Genomic DNA, 27,118 nt, shown 5'->3' with positions numbered 1-27,118 from the left:
TAATATGGAAAATTACCCACAAATATACAACATTTATAAGTCAATTAAGCGATGCAAACCAATTCATTCGTGGAAAAGCATTTTTATGAATTTCAGTGATTTCTTATGAAAACGTATTGAAATAAGTGGTAGTTAACTGTAAAATAGTAACTTCCAGTAATTGTACTTCATATTTTCAACATTAGATACTAATTTACATGTCGTTTAATTTTCAATATTTTTTCCTGCATCCCAAGTTATAATGATTTATAATGCTTTTGGAGACAACGATTTACTCTTCAAGTATGCTATACAACCATGATAGAACCGTCAGTGTTGATATTATTTTGCCACTTTTTAACTAACGATAGTTTTATATGACATTGAAACTAAATAGAATACAAACTCCTCGTTTTGACTTGCATTTTTAAACATTTGTTTTATAACAGAGCAGAGATTGGAAATATTATGTTTTACATAAATCAAGGCGATGTAAGTTTGAATTATCAATTAATAAAAACTCGCCAGCGAATAAGAATCGTTCAAAAATCGTATCTTAGTTTCAAGCATTTATCGTTAGTGTTACGTTTTGAACTAATTTTTCTTCCTATCGCAGAGCCATAACACGAAACAATAATATTTTAGTTTGATGAGAAGTTATAGTCCGTGATAACTTACCTACTGTTTTCATCTGGAAAAATCTCAAATGAAAATTGCAATCATTCATATCGTCGGATAATGGTTAACAGAAGCAAATTTACTTTTCTAATGCTTTGTTAAAAATCTGTACCAATCTGTACTTTTTGGTAAAAATCTGTAATCTGTACCGTACAGAATCTGTACCAAAATTTGTTAAAAAATCTGTACTTTTCCAGATAAATCTGTACTTGTGGCAACACTGTTTGCCGGTCTGCAAAAGTTCGACGACGGCGTTTGTTGTTATTTTGCTCAGCGGCGGCAGCGTGTTTAGCTTTACATTGAAAACAGGCAACGGCGTAAATCCAGGGTTCTTACAAACTGAGCAAATTCCAATCCGCGAAATCCGAGATTAATAAAATGGAATCCGCGACTACAAAAAAAACTGCGTCCAACAAACATAATGGCCCTATCACTTAAAAACACATTTCAATACAAAATTCTTATACTGTTACTTTTGCTCAATATTTAATGATTAAATGATTTATATTGCCCGGTCACTGGGATGGTACATAAGTACATAAGTACATAAGTGGAGGCAGTGGCGTCTGGTCGGCCTGTTCAACCTGTTCATTGCACAGGTATGCAAACTAATAAAGATTATATTTTAATCTTGTGTTCAAAAACATAGTTGCACTGGTTGGCAGAAAACAGAGTTGTTGCAACAGCTACGTTCAATATTGTTTCTGAACCAGTCCACACATTTGAAACATAGGCGAATAGCTTCCTTTTAGTATTCAGGCGTTTGGTTGTTTGTATAATTCAATGCACAAAAAGACACTCCTGCATCAAACCACGTGCTTTCATGTAGAACACGAAGCGATGCAACAAACCTTGCAACCAGTGTTGGCACATATACAGATTTTTCTGTAATGATACAGATTTTTGAGTCTTTTTCGGACCAAGAATCTGTAAAAACAGATTACAGATTTTTCAGAAATAAACAGATTTCGTACAGATTTTGAACATTCTAGAAAAAAATTCTATTTCCCACCCGAAAGCACCCTAGGCCGAGATTCGAACTCGCCATCTCCTGATTGTCAATAGTATACACCTTTCAAGCATATTTCTGCTCAAATTTTTCCATAGGACGAGTTAGTTAGTACTAGCCCATTTTATTCCACCACTTGATTGTAACTTCACCGCACGACATTATTACACGACCTCAACAGTAAGGCCGTCTTTAGTGTCTCGTACTTGACTCGCAATCGAATCAACTCGAAGTCGAGTCAAGTACGAGACATTGAAGGCGGCCTTACTGTTGAGGTCAGACTACGTATCTGCAAAGTTCAAGGAGAGTACTTAATTGTAATTCAAAATGCAAAACATAAGCAACAAAATAGTATAGCGATAGGTCTTTGTCCTCATCTGCAGAGGATAAAGACAATGTTGCGTTCCATTTTGTCTGCAACAAATATGGTGAGGTAATTGTTGTGAACTTTTTGAACCGCGAAAATTTGTAAATTTCAGAAGTAAAACACAAATCTTATCAAAAGATGGCTATGTTTATGTCTAAACATTAATAACTGATACTTTTTCATCATCGAAAATCGAATACTTTTCTTAATTTGGGTTTGGGACAAACGCTTGTTGCGAGTTGAGTTTGTCCCGACATTTATATGAGAGGACAATGTTGCTGTTATTGGCAATGTTGTAATTTTACATTCACTGGCAAAGTTACAATCAAGAGGTGGAATAAAATGGGATAATACAGAAGAGGTTGAAAGCTACAGAGAAAAAATGTCGATTTCGTTCCCTTTCGTTGTACTGTTCGAAACATATTGGGAACAGAACTGTCAAATCGTATCATTTTTTTCTTCCTCGCTATCCCTGCCAGCATGTTTTGGATAGCGACGACAAAGATAATCTTTCTCTGTAGTTGATAATATCTTTTGATTGTACTAACTTGTCTTGTGACAAGTGAAAACATCCAACTAAAAAGTCCAAGATAGTTTTCTAAATCATTGTAGAGATTATTTATATTTTTTAACAACTGACTCGCAGATTATGTGAAAGTACACCCAATTATTTTACACGGTTGGTATTCTTTAATTTCGCGGTTTACCTGATTTTTTACAGCTTTTTAAATACCACCTGAATTTCCTTTGATTTTTTGTGATTTTTTTCATGGGGTTAACTCATAGTTTCATTAACACTAAAGGTCATAATCGATTAAAATCCACCCGTGTAAAAAAAGAACTGAGTGTATGTGTGGAGTTCATCCTGACTGTTGGCAAGCGGGAGCCACTTGGAACGTCTTATCGCACTGTTTGTTCACTGAATATCACGGACGACACAATCCCCGATTGCTGTGATTGCTGATGATGTGACTCTAAGTAGTGGTTTACATTAGGCCTACTTCGATGGTTTCAAAGCAATTGAATATATGATTTATGTAGTAAATGGCAAGTACTGTTTCACTGCCACACAGTATGTACAACCGCCATACCATAATCGAAGATGAGATTGATGTGACTGTTTGAAATTGACAGAAATATTAAGAAGTTTATGAATAAAGAAACAACACATTCAATTTCAGGGATTTTTGGAATATTTGACAAATTTTATCATACAGATTTTTGAATTATAATACAGATGAAAAAGATTTTTTACTTCCGAAATACAGATTTAAATGTGGCAACACTGCTTGCAACGAAACGGCGTCGCAGTTCGTTTCGTTCAAGTTTACGACGTGAACGAAGAAGAAAATATGAGAGAGAATTTTGAGGAAAATGTTCTCTCTGTTCGTCTGTTTGATAACGAAGTGCTGCAACACACTGCGAGCATAATATCGAAGCTTTCTCACATTTCATTGCAACTCGTTCAACTTCAAATATGAACTAGCGAAAGACATATTCTTCTATCGCTTCAACTAAGCGCAGAATACAAAACTACACATGATACGGATGCCAGTAGTAACAACAGTACATAGGGGAACAGACGGCTTTGGCAGGTTTTGTTCTATTATTGGCAGGGGGTTTTTGTCGACCGAATTTTATGAAATATGGCCACAATATTCTTTGATATGCAAAGAATGTTTAGGCCAAATTGGAGCAAAATCAGTCATAAAAAACCCCTGACAATAATAGAACAAAACCCTTCCAAAGCCATCATTCCCCCTATTTGACTTAGTTCGTGGGGATCAGCTTGGTTCAGTTATTTGAACGTAGTTCATTGTCTTTAGCATATTTACACAACCAATGACAGTTTTTTATTGGTTTTGCTTCGACTTCGCGAATTACGTGGCCGAGTTGTCACTAGCAATGCTCTTCTATTTCAATATTGTTTGTTCAAGTTCATACATTTCGAGGATGTCTCTTCATGTGGATGTCTCATATGTGGCTCAAATAAAGCTGTAATAATGTGCATAACCTCACTTTGTCAATGAAAAATTATTCGTTATCAAATGGTTACATGATGCTTTTCTCTTGCTAACGGCCAACAACGAAGAGTAAGCTTTATAAAAATATTTTCCCGATGGTCACTGGTGGCGCCAGTCATAGTTTATTGGTAGCCCAACAAACATTGGAACATTGGCTGATAGAGCGCTTATTCAACCAAAAATAGTCTTCTTCAGCTAAAAAACTTGCTTATTTAGCTTAAATTGTTTGTTAGGAGGGCACCACTTGGTGCAAGAACGTTCCCTTTGGAAACAAAGCATGCTGGCGACGAGTGGCGCCCCACCTCTTAAATCACTAGTGTACAATACTAACGAAAAAACTCATACGAGGTTATATGTATATGTGGAGGTTATGTGGATATGTGGACGATTTTCAAGCAAGTTTTTTTTCGTAATTCATTGTGATGTATATAGTTTATGAAAACAAACTCTGTTTGACAGATAATCAGATTTCATTTGAGTTTATTTGAAGGAATATTCGATGTCAACAAATAAAGCAGGAATTAAGTTCTGCAGCATGACGTCACGAATGAATTCGGTCCTCGTCGAGTGAACTTTTTTGACAGTTCAGTAGAGCTTTCCACTGACTCCGACGAGGACTCCAACAATGGTGATTGGTTGGCTGCCCCAGTTGATTCAAAAGTATAAGATTGCTAATGTCGTTACTGTTCGCGTGACTAACATGTAGGTTACTTCGAACTGGCAGCCAGAGTACCGGTACTACAAGTGTCAAACCTATGTTGGTGATGAAACAAAACATGCACTACAACATGATGCATACATTATGGCCAATTGAAGCTTGTTGAAGCATAATTTGGCAAAATCATTTAAATGACTACAGCGCCACTAGCGTTCTAGTACTTATGCATCTACTGCTGCCCCTGACTTCTTTGTTTACAAAATCACATACGTCCTTTTGAATAAGTTCCCGGGACTTGTCGAGTAGTGTTTTGATGTCAAACTTCATAGATTTAAATTTCACTGGGAATAAAGTACATGACGTTTCATATCAAGATACATTATTTTAGTAAATGATAAAACTCGTAGTCTGAATAGGCTACACGTCCATGTACGCAATTATCATGTAACACTAATTTTCAAATTCAGCCAAAGTTCTTGATGGCTATTTCACAGTTAATTGAAGGGTTTTGAGGCCTGCAATAGCATGATTGAAATAGTTAGCAACTCCTAACTAATGATGTAACCAAACTTGAAGGCTTCCCATTTGAATCATTTGTTTGAGAAACTTCATATATCATTATCCATTTTACACAATTTCGAGAAAACAACAAAAAACTGTTTTTGAGCAAATTGGTACCGAATCTTTCGATTAATTCGATACAGATCAATAGTTTTTGGCTAAACCTAACACCCTGGGGGAAACACAGTGCAAAAACTGTAAACAGAGCTCTATATTTGCTCTTCAAAGTGCCTGGACATATGTAGTTTCTCAAACAAACGAAAAAAGAATTCATACATTCCTAAACAAATTTGGACAAGGATTCAGAATTTATAAAAATTTCATTTTGGCCAAAAATGTAACATGTACAGTTTCTCAAACAAGCGGTTCATTTGGATTTCACACACTCAAACTGGCTATCAATGCGAGATTCTTGTTGGGTTTTTCAAGTGGCGTTGGGTCACACGTAAATCATAAATTAGGTAATGATGATAATCTTGAAAAGCAATAACTTAAAATCTGTTGATTATTTAGAAATCCAAAGGATCAGATTCCTAATGAACTCACATGCTTCTAAAATGCAAAGAGGTCCTAAGCTCCTACCCAACAAAGCCTGTAAAACGAAATATGCAGTGGCGGACAAAAATGACTGTAAGGTCTGCGGATTATTTAACAAATTGGTCAATATATGGTGTGCTGTCCACGCAGTGTAGAATGGAGTTATTATTACTGCACAGTTGATATTAGAGCAGAGGATTTGCGTTATTCTGCTCCCTGTGAATCAACAAGCAAGTACTCAGTAGGAGGGATTGCATCTATCGCGAGCAGTGGATCGTCGAATTTGCAACCAACCGTGATTTCCCATGGAGTCCTCACTTCTGTAGTGTGCTCTGGCCCAAGGTAAAGAAGACACGACGTATTTTAAGGCACGAAATAGCAGAAACGATTTTAACGGAAAAATATCTATCCAAGCTATGATGGTATTTATGCCAAGACAGTACAAAGGACTATATAGCAATTAGTTGGACTAAGGAGCCTGATGTAGTTGGATTCACTATGGAGCAGAACTGGATACAGCTGAAAAATGAAAAAATGGAGAGCCTCATTATTGCTCAACCGTGTGGACATAGTGGATAACAACCAGTTTGCTTACGCGCGACAACCAGCAGCAGCATACTTATCCGCTTAGTTCCGGCGGTCCCATCAGGCGCAAATTTCAAGGTGTTTGATTGGGACATCCTTGGATTCTGAAAAGTGTCGTTCTCCAATATTGAATAATAATCCGCGATTTTTGCATCAACATTTAGGCAAACCAATGTTAAAAATATACTAAAAATTAGCTTCTAATCACAATTCGGCGTCCCGGAAATCCAGAATTATAATATGATCAATTTGTCAGATGAAATATCGTGTGGATATCGACGAACAATCATACTATGATTCAAATATTATTAAAAAATAATGTCTAATCCTAAAGTATTGCATGCTCCTCATACACTCATATAAAAACATTAATATTTTTAATTTATCCAATAATATTCAGAATATTCCTGAATCGCTATTTTCGAAAAAGTGTAAGTATACTCAAAACCGCCATTTTCGCGAATCATTTGAAGGAACCGCGATATTCGCGACAGAAAGAGGCTTATCCGCGAAATTCGCGACTGTTGTAACAGCCCTGTAAGACCAGCATGAACATTTCTTCCTTGCTGTTTTCTGTAAAAAAAATTTCAAAATATTTACCATCAGGAAAATTTTAATAATTTCCTGAAATATTCTTCCGGAATTCCCCGGAAAGTATTGTGACAATTGGGTTGTTTAGGGTATGTATGTTTTACATATTCTGAATCTGCATAAAAACTGAGCCTAACCTCAATTTTTCAGAATTTTTGGAGCACGGAACTATTTTTAATTTGCATTTTAAATTTGTATGGGACTAAAAATTTGTTCTTATGCTGCATAGGCCAACTGTCATTCTATGAATGTTAGTGTCATTCTATCGATTGAAATGGCTTATTGTTTGCTGTATAAAAATGTAAATAAAAGGTTAATAAACAAAATAAAAATATGTTGGAGATCAGGAAAGCATGCTTTTTATGTTAAACTATAAAAAACCTCATATTTTTCTTTGCTAAACAACCCAATTCTGAGAAAAATCTTTTGATTCTTAAACTTACCCGAAATGTTCTTGTACTGAATTTCTGTCAAGTTTTTTTTTGAATCCTTTGAATTTCCCAATGTATAATAAACAATTTTCGAAATTATCCGAGGAAACTTTATAGTTTCTAAGAAAGTATTTTCTGAATTTCCAAAGGAAATTCTTTTGATTTTGTGGTTTAGAGTAACCTTTAGGTACAGAAATATGCTTCATATAGCAATTTAAATTTAAAGGAGTTTCCAAAAATCATAAGAACTTCCTTTTAAATTACTTGAAAATTTAAATAAAAATCATTTGAAACTCGGAAAATAATTCAAAAGGTTTCATAATGGTCTCCCGGGAAAAGAGCGAAAGAATTCCCTTGGGAAATTCATGAAAATATACTTTGAGAGGAATTATATATGAAATTAAAATCTAATTTTAGCAATCGTACAATATCGCCAAACTTTGGAATCATATATTTTCAATTCTCATGGATCAAATCTGCATTCGAAACTGCTAGAAACACTACTTGCCTTTTCAATGCAATGGGCAGCAAAACAACTTGTGTTCAGGAAATTTTCGGGTTAAAAGATTGATGTACGAATTCAAAAATGTCTTAGAAACCTTGCAGTTAATAACTGTGGAAAAGCTCAACCAACACTGATGGCAATGTCTGTGGGAAATGTAATGCCAATTACAAAAATAAAAAGACAACTGAATACATCCCACTACAAAGCTCTAAATAATTTTCTATTCAGATTGGGTGTGCTAAATCCGGGGAAATAAACAAAAACAGTTCCGAAATAGAATCTAAACAGCCATATAGTTCTTTATTTTACTCTTGATAATCAAAAAAAAATTAAACAAATTTAATCATTACCATTTCATTTGTTTATTTGGTCAAAACCTCGTTCGAAGTATCTTGATTCGAAAAATACTGAGATGAAAGCTTCTTCGTATCGAGTGCTTTGTGAACAGAATATTTTAATATTATTCCGTTGAACGGAGAAAAGCAAAAACGAAAAAACACGAAGGTCAATAAACGGTTTCATGCCATACGAGACGAACATCGATAATTTCCAGATAGATTGATTGAATAAATTAGGAAAGGACAGATCACAAACTACGTAACACTGAAGTACAGTTAAAGCGTTACGATTAATACAAATACATTGAATCACTTGAACTAAAAGTTGTGGCTGTGGCCTGAAATCGAACAATTTTGCGTTACGTTAATTGTGAACCACACCGAATGTCGTGAGTAATGCGACGACACAGTCACCTGTCAAATAACGGATCGATCCATTTCAATGTTTTCGTACTACAAAAATGCACCGGAAATCTTCAAAGGCAAATTGAAGTAAACATTGACCAACATCACCTAGCAATCATGGGGGCCATCAAGAGTCATTGAAAGATAAGCCGGCAATGACCTATTTCTGTCGAGCTGAGTGATACTCATCACTATGCTGCCCATGATTTCATAGTTGACGTATTAACCATCGGACTTTCACATATATTTGAGATGGTTGAAGGACAAATATCGCAAAATGTAATCATTTTAATCCGCCAATATCCGCCACAGCGGATGAATTACCTTAGTAAACGCGTAGTGAGTTAAATTCGCTGAAATTTAAAATAGTCCAGGACGAAAAAAAAACCTTTGGATCACGTATTCCTCTTCCCTTGTTACAGTTAAGCTGCCATCCATCTATGCGTATCATTTCGAAAAGCACTGAACTTGTAAATCGTACCACACTCGGCTGATTCATATGCGTAAAAGAACACGATAGTGCGCACGGAACACCGAAAGTAGGTATCTCTCCGTTGGCTGATCTAAACAATAAAAAGAAACCTCGGCGATAAAGAAGTGTAGTGGCATGTTTTTTGGTAGGTAATACGGAATGCGAAAACCACATGATGGTAGATAATACTAAGTGGCTTGTTTTTTTTTTTTCCTGTTCGGGTGTTCCACTGCGACCAGTTATTAGATCTATTGTAGCGTTACCCGTATCCTTAGTGTTTAAGTGCATGTCGAATTACTCCATTACTATTGATAAGCAATGCAGTATCGGTTTCGATACAGTTGTTGTTTTGTTTTCTCAAGTGCACCATGACAAGGTCCCGCTATTTAGACCCTGCACAGAGAGCAATCCCATTGAAGGCGCGTCCCTTATCAATAGGAAATCAATCCTGCCTTGAAAAAACAAAACAGTAATACAGTTTGGCCATGCATCGGAGCCCTAGCCACATCCTTGTCTTGCTTCTAGAATATCACCAGTAAAGCTACAAACCCGGGATTTAGCTCTGTCTACAAGACCATTTCAAGCAAGAGAATTTGTTCAGTAATAAGAACTTCCGTGTGTTCCTCTCACTACCATTGTTCACCAGTTCAAGAAGAGTTAGTACGTATTTAAACCCCTAACTCGATTTTTCCAGCAGTCAGTTCAGCCTAGGGACGGGTACTGAGGTTTTTTTAACTAATTGCTTGAAAAGTTGTTTCCGCTGCATACAGTTTAGCCTCAAACGAGAGGAATTCGAGTCTTTCCACTGTCTGCAAGGTAACATTAATTATGTTTTATTTCTGAGACTGCTGTTGGTAGCGGGGACTAAATACGATGAATCCTTAATTACCACAACTCATTGCCCTAGCTAGAAAATGGATTAAGCTAGGGCTCTGTTTGGTAGATCTTACACCGCAACACACTACGTCAAAGTGATCTACCCTGTTACGGGACAAGTGGCTTGTTAGCGCATAGGTAAGGCTTTAGAAGGCTAGTTGGGGGTGCTACTACGCTAAAGTTGCAAGCATTCGACCATTTCTCTGTGCTGTCAATGGTCGGTAGTCACAATTAGATATAGTATTGTCCGAAATAAATGCTACAAAATAAGGCTTCAGTTAGCCTAGCCGATAGAGGTCCCATATTTACAAAGTGATGGTTTGGTTTTTGGTGCCCAGTCCAGGATTTCTCGATTGAACATTTCCTAGCATTGCCAAACTATTCATACTATTCAAAACGGTCAGCCGGTTGTCATAACCATCATGTACTTTAATAATGCCACACGAGGTCATCATGTCTGACTTATTTGAATGACACAAAAAAAAGAACGAGAAAAAAATGAAGAGACAGTAGAATCAAGGAGAATATGTTTACAGTGCTTGCGGTGTGAACTTGTTTATCGAGGTAGCTCCAAGTGAGTGCTATAAAAAAGTTTTAAATTCAATTAGCTCACTTGAAATGTTACTGCGAGTGGCACTTACTCTTATTGCCAGTAATTGTCATCGCGACATGGAGGTAGTTAGTCATACCAGTTGTGAAAGGATGATACAATTTTAATCTACAGAACATGGGCCCTCCTTAGTCTAGTTGCTAAAAGTTTGTTCAAAAATAACGTCATTGGGTTTAAGGGGGAGGGGGTGGGGTTTGGGTCGGGGTTTTAGATTTTGTGACATAACTATGTATACAAAAAAGAGTGACAAAGGAGAAGGGGGTCTAGAAATCTAAAAGTTAGTGGTCGTCATATTTGAATCGCCCCTAGCTAGAAGCGCGCCTACCAAAGCAAGACCATGCTGAGGGTGGCTGGGTTCGATTCCCGGTCCTGCGAAATTTTCTAATCTTTCCTGGGTATGAAAGTATCTTCAAAGCTTTTTCAAAGATTTCAATGTAGAAAAATCATCTTTGAGAAAAATGGTAGAACAAAACATTGTTTGGCATACCTAAAATTAGTGAAAACGAAAAAAAGGTTTTGATTGTAAATCAATACTTGATTGTTTTCAATAATTTCACTATTTTTACGCAAAATTGATTATATTGGCAGTCTAATGAAACCACAAAGTGATACCCCATACTGCTTTTTGTTGTTGAAACAATTCAATTATTGTTGGAAGTTGCAAAATTTGATGGAGCTTAACAGCTACCATGGAAACAAAAGGATTAATGAACCCACGGGACCGAGGATGGAGAGTGTATTGTGGCGTCTAATTGTTGATTCAGTGTTATCTGTTTAAATGTTAACTAAATGAATGAAAAATCTGAACTTGCAGAAGCTGCAATCACAGTAAAATCAGTAGTGATTTAAATTTGGATTTTGACCATGCACTTCCCCAGAAGACCGTTCCAAACTTATTTTTCCAATAGCTTAGTTCTATTCAATGAAGATTTGAATAACAAAAAGATCGGACGATTTGAATAATCTTCAATAGTGCAATATTGATAAAATAAAATTGAATGTTTCTTCATGGGAACCAGTTTTTAAACAAACAAGCAACAAAAAACTTTTGAAGAGTTCTAAAGAATTTGCAATGAAAATTACAGTGACAATTTGAAAAAATTTCCCGTTCCTCGACCCCTACTGATTTTATTGAAAAAAGAAGATTTTTTTGATTTTAGGCTTTAGAAAAAATGACCCATTCAAAAAATGTCTACCATTTCTCACGAAAAAAAGTCGTTCATGTATTGCTTTCTTAAAGGCAAAAATTATATATCTCGGGTACTTATTCAAAAGGACGCATGTGATTTTGTAAACAAAGACTAAAACGTCGATTTGTCCAATCTGATGGCACTCCCACGCAAACCAGACAGGTAGGGGAAGCCTTCGGCTACCTGTTGGTGGAGTTGGTTTGCGTAGAAGTGCCATCAGATTGGACAAATCGGCGTTTGAATTTTTGTTTTCAAAATCAGATACGTCCTTTTGAATAAGTACCCGAGAGATTTTGAATTAACAAATTAACACCATTATGCTAGAAGATAACCTCAAAATGATTGAATAAGCAATGAACAATATTTTTTGAAAACGAACTATGCCTTTCAGTATGTGCTGACCAGGGAATCAATATTCGAGCAACGCCCAACAATATACCCTTTCTCTCTAGCAGAGCTTGTTGAGCTTGAGCTTGATTGACTGCCCGTAGTTGCTACGCCATTATGACTAGATCAGCTATTCTTGCACGGGGGCAGCAGGGACCATATCCAAGGGCTTGACGACCCCTCCCCAGTTGTCTGCGAGTCAGGGGGTTCTGCCTAGGAGGTGGTGGGGTTAACAGGGGGCTCTGTTAATTCCCTCCCAAAAACCACATATCCGCAAGCAAACCCTATCAAGCGACCGTGTGCCGCTTAAAGCATACAAGCCCCTAACCCCGAATCCCAGGCGTCAGGCGACCCGTGCCGAAGGGATGAATGAACTGGGGGCTGAAACAATTAGCCCGGTCGTTAACGGAGCCTGTGGAGGTTCCACAGAGTGAGGGCTGCTTCGGCGGCAAGCGAGTGGCAGTGGGTGGTACCCACACACCCCCAAGTGGTGCACATGTGGTGCAAGTGAATGGGATTATTTATTATTTATTCAGACTAAGGCCGAAGTGGCCTGTGCGGTATATAAGAGTCTTCTCCATTCGGCTCGGTCCATGGCTGCTATCGTCGCCAACCACGCAGTCTACGGAGGGTCCGCAAGTCATCTTCCACCTGATCGATCCCCTTGCCCGCTGCGCACCTCGCCTTCTTGTGCCCGTCGGATCGTTGTCGAGAACCATTTTCACCGGGTTACTGTCCGACATTCTGGCTACATGTGCCCGGCCCATCGCAGTCGTCCGATTTTCGCGGTGTGAACGATGGATGGTTCTCCCAACAGCTGATGCAATTTGTGGTTCATTCGCCTCCTCCACGTACCGTCCGCCATCTGCACCCCACCATAGATGGTACGCAGCACTTTCCTTTCGAAAACTCCAAGTGCGCGTTGGTCCTCCACGAGCATCGTCCAGGTCTCGTGTCCGTAGAGGACTACCGGTCTAAGATTGTCAGTTTGGTACGGCGGCGAACTCTATTCGATCGGAGCGTCTTGCGGAGTCCAAAGTACGTACGATTTCCAGCCACTATGCGTCTCCGAATTTCTCTGCTGGTGTCATTTTCGGCAGTCACCAGTGAGCCCAAGTACACAAATTCTTCTACCACCTCGATTTCGTCACCACCAATGCAAACTCGCGGTGGGTGGCTCACATTGTCTTCTCTTGAACCTCTGCCTATCATGTACTTCGTCTTCGACGTGTTGATGACAAGTCCGATCCGCTTAGCTTCTCTCTTCAGTTTGATGTAGGCTTCTCCATTATATCATATTTACGTGCCATAATATCTATGTCGTCGGCGAAACCAAATAGCTGGACGGACTTATTGAAAATTGTACCACTCGTGTTAATCCCTGCTCTTCGTATTACCCCTTCCAAAGCGATGTTGAATAGCAAACACGAAAGACCATCACCTTGCCGTAACCCTCTGCGGGTTTCGAAGGGACTCGAGAATGCCCCTGAAAGTCGAACTACGCACATCACCCGATCCATCGTCGCTTTGATCAATCGTGTCAGTTTATCCGGAAAACCGTGTTCGTGCATTAGCTGCCATAGCTGGTCCCGATCGATTGTATCATATGCGGCTTTGAAGTCGATGAATAGATGATGTGTGGGCACGTTGTATTCGCGGCATCACTGTAGTGATGTAGTACTTGGCGAATGGCGAACACCTGGTCCGTGGTGGAGCGTTTGCCCATAAAAACCCGTCTGGTACTGCCCCACGAACTCCCTTGCAGTTGGTGCTAGTCGACGGCATAAAATTTGGGAGAGTACCTTGTAGGCGGCGTTCAGCAATGTGATTGCGCGGTAGTTGCTACAATCCAGCTTATCGCCCTTTTTGTAGATGGGACACACGACACCTTCCATCCACTCCTGCGGCAAAACTTCCTCCTCCCAAATCTTGGTAATGACCCAGTGCAGCGCTCTAGCCAGTGCCTCACCACCGTGTTTAAATAGCTCTCCTGGTAGTTGGTCAACCCCAGGGGCTTTGTTGTTCTTCAGCCGGCCAATCTCCTCCTGGATTTCCTGGAGATCCGGAGCCGGTAGAATTATGTCCTGCGCGCGTTCTCCCAGGTCCATCACCATACCACCATCTTCGTCTGCCACATCGCCATTCAGGTGCTCTTCGTAGTGCTGCCGCCACCTTTGGATCACCTCACGCTCGTTCGTAAGAAGGTTCCTGTTTGCGTCCTTACACATATCAGGCTGTGGCACGTGGCCCTTACGTAAACGGTTTAACTTCTCATAGAACTTTCGTGTGTTATTAGCGCGGTACAGTTGCTCCGTTTCTTCACGGTCTCGATCTTCCTGCTGGCGCTTTTTCCTCCGGAAAGTCGAGTTTTGTCTGTTCCGCGCCTGTTTATATCGTGCCTCGTTCGCCCTCGTGCGGTGTTGCAGCAATCTCGCCCATGCTGCATTCTTCTCTTCCACTAACTGCTCACATTCGCCGTCATACCAGTCGTTTCTTCTGATCCGGGGCACCGTCCCTAGTGCAGCGGTTGCGGTTCTACCAATGGCGGATCTCTCCAGCCATCTTCAAGAGACGCTGCGCCTAGCTGCTCTTCCGTTGGAAGTGCCACTTCCAGCTGCTGCGCGTATTCTTGGGCTAGTCTACCGTCTTGTAGTCGCCCAATGTTAAGCCGCGGCGTCCGACTTCGACGCGTGTTGTACACCGTCGAGAGTTTTGAGCGCAGGCATACCTGCAACGAGGTAGTGGTCGGATTCAATATTCGCACTGCGGTAAGTGCGGACATTCGTGATGTCGGAGAAGAATTTACCGTCGATTATAACGTGGTCGATTTGGTTTTCCGTTTCTTGGTTAGGTGATCTCCATGTGGTCTTGTGGATATTTTTGCGGGGAAAGAAGGTGCTTCGGGCCACCATTCCGCGGGAGGCTGCGAAGTTTATGCATCGTTGGCCGTTATCATTCTTTACCGTGTGCAGACTATCCGGTCCGATGAGCGGTCTATACATTTCCTCCCTTCCTACCTGTGTGTTCATGTCGCCGATGACGATTTTGATGTCCCGCAGTGGGTACATCGTATGTCTGCTCCAGCTGTGCGTAGAACGCTCTTTCTCGTCGACGGGTCTCCCTTCGTGTGGGCTTTGCACGTTGATGATGATATAGTTGAAGAAAAGGCCTTTTATCCTCAGCTTGCACATCCATGCGTTGATTGGCTGCCACCCAATCACACGTTGGTGCATCTTACCCAGCACTATGAAGCCGGTTCCCAGCTCGTCGGTGGTGCCACAGCTTTAGTAGAAGGTAGCCGCTCGATGCCCGCTTTTCCACACTGTGAATGAGAGTTGGGGGAACTACACGTAATACCCCCACAGAGCGAGGGACCGAATGTATGGGTGAGCGCACAAGTAAGCCTCGCAAGTACGCATGGTCGATAGTGATAGAATGAGTGAAGTCTGGTGAGGCCTGGCAGGAGTGTCGGGGGGCAGATACCTCTGCGGCACCTCAGAAGTAGGGGACACGAAAGTCTCGCTGCGTCTGGCAGGAGTGTCGGGGGGTTGATACTTCTGCGGCACATCAGAAATCGGAAACATGTAAGGTAAGTGGTGCCGCCCCGTTGCAGGATGGGGAGACCACCACACTGGCTGAGGACTATCTGGGCTTCGAAATGTCAAAAGGTGGGTGGTGGGTGCTACCTGCAAAGTACCCGTTTTTCGGGACCTACTGGCCGTATCAAAGCCCGGGTAGGTGAGTGTTAGGCACGCGTGATGTGCCGGATGTTCCACGCCCAAACGGTGCACAGGAGGTGCACAGAGTGGATAAAAAGGGAGATGGGGGTATTACAACCCCCACTGAGTGAGTGAGTGAATATCAAGAGAGTGGTGCACAAGTGGTGCAAGCGTTTGGGACTGAATGTATAAGCGAGCACACAAGTCAGACTCGCATGGTACGTATGGTCAGAGTGGCTGCTTAGGCAGTAGTGTGATCCGGCTGTCAGGGACGGATTGAGTGAAGTCTCGCTAGGCCTGGCAGGAGTGTCGGGGGGCAAATACCTCTGCGGCACCTCAGAAGTAGGGGACACGAAAGTCTCACTATGACTGGCAGGAGTGTCGGGGGGTTGATGCCTCTGCGGCACCTAAGAAATAGGAGACATGAAAGGGTCTGCCTCGTAGCTGAGGTAGGAGCGGCATAGGAGCCACCAACCTAGGGTCGTTCCTAGGTGCCATTCTGTTGCAATGGGGTGAGCACCATACTGAGTGAGGACTGTCTATGTTGTGAGATGGCGGCATGGGGTACCCCCTGCAGGGTACCTATCAGTCCTCTTGCAGTCATTCAAGCGGCATAGGCAGGTGAGTGTTGGGGCATATGTGGTGCCAGTATGTCTTGTGCAAATGTGTCGCATGGGGAGAGTCGAAGAGTTGAGGCGCATACGTGCACTTGTGTACGTCATGGAGGGGGCGCAATGCCCAATATTCATCCCCCGAAGTATTGCTTAATTGCGGGCCGGTGGAATGACTGGAGAGGAAGGAGTTGGTTTTAGTGGGTCGGGAGTGGTGATCCCATCCCCACACTACCTGGGTTCGCCACCCCAGGTGTCTGTTTGCAGACTAGCAGACTAGCACTCATCTTCAATGTACAAGTACTGATGATTTCATTTGTTAGGTCACACTGGCGCCTGCTACGTCAGGATGCAAGTCAATGTAGGGAAGGGGAAAGAAATGATGGTGCAATCACTAGCCCACTGCAAGCCGAATATACCTCTGCACTTGGAATTGTCGTTGGTTCTCGCTTGTTTTGCATGCGCATCCGAGAAAAAGGTATTAAATGGGTAAGCATCAGTCTTACTCATTTTGATAGACAATGGCAAGGTATAATCTTTCTCAGGGCTGCGAAAATGGTGAGTTGACATCCGGGAAGGGGCGCCTAACATAGCTCTGGTCCTCACAAGTTCCAATACTCACGCTTCCACGGGTCTTCCGATGACAATTGACCGCCAGCTAAGGGTTGCGTACTTAGCTGGTAGTGCAGCCTGGGCACTGTTGTCCTTCTGACATCAGCTAGAGTGAGAGGGTGCGTACTGTGGGGTCTGCCTAGGATGTGGTGGGGTTCGACAGTGGGCTCTGTTGAACTTCTATAAAAAGCTGCATGTGTCCCCAAGCAGGCCCTATCAAAGCGACCGTGTGCCGCTCAAAGCGCACTAGCCTAGTCCTGGTGTTGGGTGGGACTTTAAACAAATTTGACCCGACTGATCGAGCGTCTGTCCACCAAGGAGGTGCGGCTCCAACAGCGTCTGTTCTGGCATCCAGCGGCTGAGTATACCTAAGATGGCAGCCCCATCCCGGTGGATAGGGAACCTTGGGCCAACAACCTACTGTTCCCGAAACATCAATTTGTTCGAGAATCCGATAATGAAAGAATACGGACCGATTTTACGGCGACGACTCTTAGCGCGAAACAACGGACACGAATAGGAACATGGAACGTTTTAACCCTAGCCCAGCAGGGTAAATTGGCACAACTTGCCAATGAGGCACGCCGCATGAAGCTTGAGATCCTGGGATTGAGTGAAGTCCGTTGGCCAAACTTTGGAGAACACAGAACGCCATCGGGACAATTTCTGCTATATTCTGGTTTGCGAGGTGAACACGCTCCCCGGCATCGCGGAGTTGGATTCCTACTAAGCGCTCAGACACACTCTGCGCTTGGGAAGTGAAGTGGGAACCTATAAGTGAAAGGATAATCGTTGCCAGATTTAGACCACGGCTCCGAAACCTTGCTATAATCCAATGCTATGCGCCAACCGATGCTGCCGATCTGCAAGAAAAAAAGACAACTTCCGAAGGGTGTTATCAAGATCTGTTTGGGCGACTTCAATGCGAAGATTGGATCCGATAACTCGAACCTTGAGCGCATTATGGAACGCCATGGTCTCGCAGAAATGAGCGAAAACGGAGAGCTGTTCGCAGAATTCTGTGGTAATAACGAAATGTTGATCGGGGGATCGCTCTTCCCTCATCGACCGGTTCACAAGGTCACGTGGGTCTCCCGTGACGGCTTTACAGAAAATCAAATCGACCACATCTGCATCAGCCGAAAATGGAAACGGAGCCTTCTTGATGTACGGAATAAACGTAGTGCCGATATCGCATCTGATCATCACCTCCTCATCGGCGAAATACGCCTGCGCATTGCGCGGATTCGTCGGCAGGAGGAAAGAGTTGGACGACGATTCAACACACGCCGACTGGAAGATGCCACGGTGAAACGGTCCTTCGTTGAAGAACTGGAGACGCGTGCTGCAGATATTCCGGAAGGTGGCAGCGTGGAAGACCAATGGACCGCCATCAAGAATGCCTTCATCGCCACCAGCGAGAACAATCTGGGCGAACTACGCACCCAGAGAAAACAATGGATCACCGATGAGACCTGGAGGAAGATAGAGGAGCGAAGAGAAGCCAAAGCCGCGATAGAGCGATCGAAAACCAGAGGAGCCAAAGTCTTAGCCCGTCAACGATACACGGCTCTTGAGAAGGAAGTAAAACGCTCATGTCGACGGGACAAGCGAGCGTGGGCAGACTCTCTGGCCGACGAAGGAGAGAGAGCCGCCGCAACCGGGAACATTCGCCTCCTCTACGATATCGAAGATGAATGCAACGATGCCTGTGAAAGACGCGAATGATCAGTTATTGACCGACCCAACTGACCAGCTGAAACGCTGGTTCGAGCACTTCGAACAACTTTTTCAAGTGCCAGCCAGGCCATCACCACCTCGGCATGATCTGCCTAGGATCCGACGTATAACACGCGTCAATACCGAAGCTCCATCACTGCTAGAGATTCAAACAGCCATCCAAAGCATGAAATCGAATAAAGCCCCAGGGGGACCGCATATCAGCCGAGATGCTCAAAGCTGACCCCATGACATCCGCTCAACTACTGCATCGTTTATTTCATAATATCTGGGACACCGCAACTTTCCCGGTCGACTGGATGCAAGGTATCTTAGTAAAGGTGCCCAAAAAGGGTGACCTGACTGTATGCGATAACTGGCGAGGCATTATGTTGCTGTGTACCGTTCTCAAAGTTCTGTGCAAAATTATCCTAGCCCGGATTCAGGAGAAGATCGATGCGACTCTCCGGCGGCAGCAAGCCGGATTCCGTGCCGGAAGATCCTGTCACGGAAGATCCTTGTCACGCTCCGCATCATTCTGGAGCAGGTCAACGAATTCCAAGAGTCCCTTTACTTGGTATTCATTGACTACGAAAAAGCTTTCGACCGTCTCAATCACGAGAATATGTGGGGCGCCCTGAGACCCAAGGGAGTTCCTGAGAAAATCATCGGCCTCATCGAGGCACAGTACGAGGCCTTCTCGTGTAGAGTGCTGCACAACGGGGTCTTGTCCGACCCTATCCGGGTCGTAGCTGGTGTGAGGCAAGGGTGTATTCTATCACTGTTACTGTTCCTCATCGTAATCGATGAGATTCTGGTAGATGCGATTGACCGTGAACCAAACCGCGGGCTGTTATGGCAGCCTATAACCATGGAGCACCTAAACGACTTCGAATTGGCGGATGACGTTGCACTACTCGCGCAACGGCGCTCTGATATGCAGAGTAAGCTCAACGACCTTGCTGATCGCTCCTCCTCAGCAGGTTTAGTCATCAACGTCAACAAAACCAAATCGTTGGATGTAAACACGGTGACTCCTTCCAGTTTCACAGTAGCCGGGCAACCAGTGGAGAATGTTGAAAGCTTCCAATATCTTGGTAGCCAAATGGCGTCAGACGGCGGTACCAAGATCGACATAGGCGCACGGATCAAGAAAGCAAGGGCTGCCTTTGCGAGTTTAAGAAATATCTGGAAAAACAGGCAGATAAGTGAACGCACCAAAATACGAATTTTCAACTCTAACGTGAAATCTGTGCTGTTATACGCTAGCTAAACATGGTGTGTATCAGTGGAGAACACTCAACGGCTGCAGGTGTTCATTAACAGATGCCTGCGGTATATAATTCGGGCCTGGTGGCCTCACAACTGAATATCAAACAACGAGCTCCATCGTCGTTGTCACCAGAGGCCGATAACAACAGAAATTCGGGATCGGAAGTGGGGCTGGGTCGGCCACACTCTACGTAGGGGCGGAAACGAAATCTGTAAGCAAGCATTAGACTGGAACCCAGCGGGACATCGCAGCAGAGGCAGACCCAGAGGCTCATGGCGGAGAAGCCTCAATAAAGAAATAAAAGAAGTCGACCGAAATCTAACCTGGCAACAGGTTAAAGCGATAGCCGGGCATCGCTCAGGATGGAGATCTTTCAAGTCGGCCCTTTGCACCACCGGAGGTGTACAGGATCCATAAGTAAGTAAGTAAGTATAATCTTTCTCAGCACATTGTTCGAAGGGGTTTATACGTTTTATAGGAAGTATGTTTTGCCTAAGAAACAGGCAAATCATACTTCCTATAAAACGTATAATCCCGTCGAACAATGTGGAATTCTAACATTTTTGGTAAAATGATGAGAAAGTATCATATGTAATGTAGATAACGTTTTATTGACTTTTTGACAAAGTTGTACCGGAGGCTATATGATTGGTCTAAAAAAAACTTTTGATAGAAGACCCGGAGACCCATAGTTGTTGTATACCGATCGACTCAGCCCGACGAACTGAGGTGATGTTTGCTAAAATTGGCCCGATCGGACATTGCATTTCGGAATTATAGAAAAAAATATAGTTTTTTCCCAAATTTTTTTTTTAAATTGTTGCAATGCAGAAACATGCAAAATAATCGAAAAAATGTGATCTATTCCTCTAAAAAGCTTTTTTGACCTTTCTAACGTTTTTTTTAAGGTGATTATAGAATGAAGCCAGAAATCGGCCATTTTGTAAACCAGGTGCTTTTCCAATATTTTTTTCAAGAGCACGAGATGAAAGAACCATAACACGTATGGGGTTGAAATAATGGTAGATCGTTTGCTTAGTTATGCTGAACAATCATAATTTGAGTTTCGGCACTGTACGAAAACTGTTACGCCAGATTTGGGCTTTTGGAAATGTATGTAGATAAACGTGTGGTGAATTTGAAATTCACCACGGGCTTCATTCTATAATCACCTTAAATATATTTTATAATGCACATGGCTGGTAGCGATGAATGCCGTTTAAAATAGTGACTTTAGTGATCAGCGATGACGAAAAAGTGACCAAATAGTGACTTTCAATTGCCGAAAAAGTGACCAAATAGTGACTTTTGTATGAAGTTTTGTACCGGGTATAGAGATAAAAGTAGCATTAGCATTGTCACGGTATAATTCGTAGATTGCAAACTTGTGTTTTATTTTTAAATCCTTATCTAGAAATCAAGAAAAGGCAAAAACAACAAAATTATGAGGATTACTTAATATTGGCCACGCCCATCTTCATTGTACGAAGGGGGAGGATGGATGCAAGAGGCCAATGACTGCGACACTTTCCACAGTACCACAGAGTTGGATATTGAGGATGGTATTCATTGGATCAGCCAGAAGCTAGCAATGTTACCATGGTACCTCATATTAAGTAACACACCACGATAAGGTGTGGCGTCACGGGAACGAGTAGTGAGTTACAAGTTGTGTCACAAAATTATGTTGATAATTACAACAACACTTTTTTTTAATATAAAGCCAAAGAATGATATAAAATGATCTAATTGACTCCTAGCCAGTGAACTATTTGGAATCAAGATTTGAAAATTTGTTTGAAAAATATAAAGTACACTGGATTCTGTTTTTACACGATTAACATTTTCCAAATTTTGCACTCATCCTGAAAGTTTAACGCATGTGAATTATCATGTGATTTTTCTTTGATTTATTCAGGATTTTTGAAACATGTTGCAAAGATTGTGGTGGTAAATTAAAGTCACACGATCAAAAATACGAGCGAAAAAAAAGAATCCTGTGTAATTAAAATAATGTATTTTACTTGTTATAAAACTATGTATTAATAAAAAATTTAAATGAAGTTTTTAAGATTTGAGTTTTTGAAATCCAGAAATTCTAATAATCTTAAATTTCTGAATGGCAGAATCTTTTTTATAAAAAAGTGATATTTAAACAAAAATTGAATTAAGTGGATTGTGCCAGAATTACTTATTTGACATAACTGGGTCTACAATTTTTTTTCGCGGCTTATCTCGGAGGGTCGCAAGACAGATTTAACACTCATAAATGAATTGAACAGTCATACTGTACTTTCTGTTACGACGCCCTTATCGCTCATTATGCTTCCTGACGTTGAGAAACATTAAATATCATTGTCAGGTGACAAAACTGAGGCCTATCTTTGTTACTGGAGGGTATTGACGCTCACCAACAGACGTGGTTCGGGTTCCAATATTCCTCAATTCTGTACTCTTTACTTGAGGTTAGACTTTCGCATTTTAACAAACTCCATCCGTGAAAAAAAATATCATAGTTGACATGAATCGAAAATAGCCTCACGATTTTCACAAGACACTTGGAACTTTTTTGGTGCATATTTCCCATTTGGTTTGGTTGATAATAATACAAATACAAAGTACAAATGATTTTTATTTTGAACTTTTCTACCACAGGCAATGCAAAAATAGTGACTTTAGTGACCATTTTCCGAAAAATAGTGATTTTAGTGACTTTTGGATGCAAATAGTGACTTTATAATGACTAGACTCAAAATTGACCACTAGGCGCTACTAGGCCTGATAATGCACGAGAAAGGCATCATCACTTCTAGGTAGATTGATGTGTTTTTTTTTAAATGAATTTGATCGAAAATACACATTTTATCATGAACCTATAAATGGGTATTAGATTATACCTTGCCATTGCCTATCAAAATGAATTAGACTGGTGCTGACCCATTATTATTTGTAAATCAAATTTATTTATTTGTAAAAAATATGTCCTTAGCTAAGTTCATCTGGTGGGAATAGACTGTCTTGTAACGGAAAAAATAATCAGGAAATTTACAAATAGGTGGCGCTAATATGCATGCAATATTCTTACATGAGTGAAATATGGCTCTAGCTTGAGATCCTTTATACCAACTCCCAAGTTGTATTCGGTAAAATTGTTCAGAGTGTCCAGGACTACAAAGCGATGCTCAGTGTAATGAGTACCTATTTCCAAGAGGCGGCGCTAGTGACCAGTTATATTAAATATAACTAGACCAACATTTGAAAAGGGCGTAACAGCCAAAATTTATTCCTTCTGATTCTTCGTCTCCATATATAGCTATATATGTGGACGAAGAATCAGGAGGAATTAATTTTGGCTGTTACGCCCTTTTCAAATGTTGGTCTAGATTTGAGTATATTGTTCCATGTGAGATCTGACGTGTTTTGATGCGTAGTATTTTTGGCAAGCATGAATGTTGTGGTAGAGGATACCAAAAGCTTTCTTTGTATTCAATCAGCTCAAGCGGTGCAAATAAGTTGCCAGTTGTAGTTTTGTCCAACGCAAAATGTCTTTTTTAATATACAAATCCAAGGTTGCTGGGAACGATTTTACTAATGAACAGTTATTTTTCAAACAATACTTTCTTAATGGCGACATTTAGATTGACTTCTTAAATGTTTACCGTTTAATGGCTGGAGATGACTTAAAATATAATATTATTGATATAAAATTACAAATTTGTTGCTGAGATTTTCTATACTTTCCGAAAAAAACAAAGAAAACCGTGACGTTGCATTTGTTTTGTCCAACGCTTGTCAACAAAAACATGACCGTGAGCTGTAATTTATCAAATTATAGCTCGTGTGTGCATGTTACATGATACTAAACATGTAATCCGGCGTCTGGTTAAGATAATTCTATTTAGATTATTAAAAATAAATGTTTAGTTGCATATGTTTTGTGTGTGTAATGTATCAGACGCCAAAGGTTGATTGTTTTGTATAATTTTTTTTAAGCGGGGGATACGACTTTCCGCGGAAATCCCGAAAACCTCGTACATCCCGGAATTCGAGTTAAAAACCGTGAAAATCCCAACAAACAACTGTATCAAATTCAATTTTTTGCGGTTTTTCCATGTTTCCCGACCTTTTTAGAAAACAGCGTGTAAAAAACATTTTGAAAAATTCGCGTGAAAAGCAAGTCAAAAGCGACCCCAGTGTATAAGATAAATTGATACGCTTTTTTAGAACCATTGCACACGCTGATTGAAAGTTAACGCATTTTTGTCTAAAGTTTGACACAAAAAAGAATGCCTCCTCGCCACTTTAAACGTGAGTAACCTCATCGCATTCATTCACAATCGCAACCACATTCAACGCAAAAATAGATTTCTTTAAGTTGGGGCCCGGAAGAGTAACTTGGAATGTTTTCTCCCCACCCACTTCCTTTGCCACCATGTTCGATGGCATGGTTACTGGTGTAGATGCCCTCAGAAATGAAACGAAAGAAATGCATAAAGTGGAGAAAATGATTCAGCTCTGGTTCTTGATAAACTTCTTTGCCGATTCATTCACATGCAAAACTCCGGAGATGCAAGGTTGCTAAAAGAAGTGAAATGATTACGACGACGGCTTCACTCTCCAAGGACAACAGCCGGGTTGGTTCCCCTTCTCCCGTTTCTATTAAGCTTGAAAACAAGCCCTTTGGGTGGGTGAACGAATGTTTGCTCACGGAAAAATACCACAAGCCTTGACATTAAAGAGGATATCCTTTGATTAATTCGACTATTATGGTTTCTAATAACAAATTCAGTCGCAATTTATAAATTCAGAAAATAGAAAAACTGCTACCAACCGTGAATCATACTTAATAACGCTTTTCATGTATTAAGCATGTATTTATTAGCATTTTGCTAACTGCACCACTGCATTAAATCTATTCTCAGTCTGGTGGTAAGCTGGCATGAAAATTTTTTTTTTTTTTTTTTTTTTTTTTTCGAGAGTTGACCAGTTGTAGTCTTAATAGACTGGTATCTCGACTGGGCTCTCCATGTGATACACAATACTAGCAGACGACTCAAGCTATGTTGCTCACTAGGTCACTGCGGCCTGGGTTTGTATTGTGATCATACCGATACATTATTCTTTCTATCTACAGTCTGTCAATTATAAACCGAACAAATAATGGAAGCTCAACATGTACATAGATGTTTTCTGAATAAGTAGTTAACATGTAAATTTAATTATTAGTTACTTGGAGCCGACATTCAATACCTAATAGCAGTCTATGTTGACAACGGGTGGTACTGTTGCCATTTCCAAGTAACAATTTCGAATAAAGATGTAATGATATCATTATGGTAGGGTAGTTTCAAAATAGATTAATTTAAGTACTATTGTAATAAATGGACACATTGAAGAGCTTCCCTTATTTTAACACGGTTGAGTATCGGATGTTTGTCAATACGTCGTCGAGTTAATTGTATCCTATCAGTCACAGTAATGTCATATGTTAAAGTTTCAGTAGTCTAATAGTGATCATTATACAAAATTTCTCTCCAGTTGTTCCGTAATTGCTTTTTGTTGGTCAAGTTCTATTCCCATTTCTAATATTCAAACCTTTATTATTTATTAAAATAATGAGGTCTAAAATTCAGTTATTCAGATTCAGGGTATACAATATTCAATATAATAGCGGATGAACGCATCATATGGTCTATCCTCATTTCCGTAAGTGGTCAAGTTATTAGTCTTGTAGCAATAATAGTGGTACTAGTTATTCTCTATCTTGTGAGTGCAATGGTCTCAATTAACTATTCTAAACAGAACTCTGTCTCTTGTCTTTCTGTCCACCGATGGTCATGTATTTATTTTCGTTTTTTTATTATTTATTTGATATCATTAAATTTCAGTCATTTATTTTACTATCGGTCATTTATTTTATTATAAGGTAAAGGTCAGCGAATTTGTCTTAATACGAGAAACACTAAGTCATGTCCCCTATATATCCGCTAATTTTTCTAACTAACCTAATAGAAGGAAGAGAGAACCAGTTTTTTTATGCATTGATCCATGTAGCTACCGAGCATAAAATCAAAAGACTATCGAGAAGATATAATAGATACATTCACATTCTCCACTGCCAAATTAGTAAATCTACAAATTCTACTTTTCACTACTAAAATTCTACTTCAGCTATACGGGTACAAAATGAATGATTGTTAGCTACTACTACAAGTATAAATAGATGTATGCTATTTGGATAAGCGTTTGTTTCAGGGTCTTGTTAGTATTAGAGTTATGTTAGTTAGACCCCTACTGAGCCCTGCCGGCACCTCCAAATTTACCAATAGGCAGTTGTTGTTAGATCGTGCGACACTAACCATTAGTTAACTTGGAGGCATGGTACCTCAAGTGTTTGGTATAACTGTTGACCTTATTTAAGTAAGATGTGATAAAAGTTTCTCTACGGAGCTTATTTTCAAACCATTACCATTAAAATAACGATATTATTGTGAAGGAGATATAAAAAATGGAAAAATATCTTAATTTTTTAAATTTAGTGTTGAACTTAACCTTTGTTTGAAAATTACTCTATTAAACAACAAAAATAAAAATAAAATAAAAATCTTTTTAAGACACTTGAAATATCAACGTCAAGCCCCTTATCCATGGACAGGGGGTAAGCTGGCATGAAAATAATAATAAAATGAAACTAGAAGAATGCAAAAAGAAAACGATAGATTCGACGCAGCGGGAATTGGACACGCGAGAACAGGGACGTGGTCATCAGCCCCAAAAAGTTTATGCAATCACGCCAGTTTTCTCTACCGCAGGCGGAGTGAAATGTTAATGTTACATTAATTATGGCTGTAATAAAATTGATAAATCGTCTGCCACTGCACAGGAAAAAATGCGCAAAGTCTAAACATTGGTGATTGTTGCATATCAGTTGTTTGATAAAACAGGAAGATTATATATTAACAGAAGAATCGAGCTTGCGTG

General features: G+C 40.6%; 1 protein-coding gene across 4 annotated transcripts in view; it reads right to left on the bottom strand.

Annotated features, from left to right (window-relative positions):
• LOC134223879 (uncharacterized) overlaps nucleotides 1-27,118 on the bottom strand; it is a 40,182-nt gene that overhangs the window by 4,798 nt on the left and 8,266 nt on the right. The gene's annotated exons all lie outside the window — the stretch shown is intronic.

The sequence above is a fragment of the Armigeres subalbatus genome, chromosome 3 (assembly GCF_024139115.2).
Source record: "Armigeres subalbatus isolate Guangzhou_Male chromosome 3, GZ_Asu_2, whole genome shotgun sequence".
Lineage (NCBI taxonomy): Eukaryota > Metazoa > Arthropoda > Insecta > Diptera > Culicidae > Armigeres > Armigeres subalbatus.
This window is presented reverse-complemented; position numbering and strand designations above follow the sequence as displayed.